Below are 1,203 nucleotides of genomic sequence, written 5' to 3' on the forward strand. Positions count from 1 at the left end.
ATAATAATAATAATAATAATAATAATAATAATAACTTTTAGATTATAATATTCAAATCACGTGGATTAAATTTCATCACTTTATATGTCAATTTCAAGTTTCCAAGGACTACACCTGACTTTGAGAGAAGAATTCCTTCAAAAATATATATCCAATTTTTTTGATTTCATAGTTATCTTGTCGTGTAATTTTTGACAAAAAGATAATATTTGATCCTATAATTTGATATTAAATCTAAATATTATATGTTCGATTCATTTGGATTATAAGAGGACGATGTGCAATTATTAAGAGGTGAATTATTGAGAAGTAATAATCAACATATTGAGAAGGTGATTGAAACTTGATATTGGAGTTGTTGGACGTATTATAAAAATATTTGAGTTGTATAATTACCACAAGAAAATGTTTGACTTATAAAAAATATTTTTCCTATATAAAAAAATTTACCATAAAATAAATCTTATGTATTAGTGTAATAATTGTTGTAAGGTCCGAGATGTTATCAATTGTGTGAGACCCCGAAAAGAAAATAGTATTGATAACATTTTTGTAATTAAGTGGAAAAATACTTAATTTAAATTTGATGGCAATTTTGTAATTAAGTGGAAAAATATTTGATTTAAATTGGATGGCAATTTCGTAATTATTGGATGACAATTTCGTAATTATTGGATGGCTGAATTGCAAATAGTAAAGATTTCAAGGGCTAATATGCAATTAATGATATTTGACGGGACACTTGGCTTGCTATGCATTGAAGTATATATATTTGCAATCTCCTTCACAATGCATAAGGAATAAACCGAGAGTTCTCCAGAGCAATTCCTTCAAGCTTCAATTTTTCTTAGAATTTGATTTTGTACGATCCGTCTATCAGAATTTCAATCCGAGCACAGTTTTGAGATCCCCTCGTCAAGAGCTACACAAAGACGTAAGTTTTATTAAGTTTTATCTTGATGCAAAAATATGATGTTGGAGAAATTGTGATTTGATTATCATTATGTGTTCTGGGAATACTGGTAATCGTAGAAACGAGACCGGATCGAAAAACAGACTGTTTATGCGATTGTTATTATTTGTCAGATTATATTTGAAGAAAATGATACAGATTTGAGATTGTGGAATTATGATTGTATTTGTTGAGATCATAAGTTGCTGAGATTGTTTATTGATATTGAGTTGCTGAGGGTATGTCGAGAT

The sequence above is a fragment of the Primulina huaijiensis genome, chromosome 13, assembly GCF_012295235.1.
Source record: "Primulina huaijiensis isolate GDHJ02 chromosome 13, ASM1229523v2, whole genome shotgun sequence".
Taxonomy (NCBI): Eukaryota; Viridiplantae; Streptophyta; class Magnoliopsida; order Lamiales; family Gesneriaceae; genus Primulina; species Primulina huaijiensis.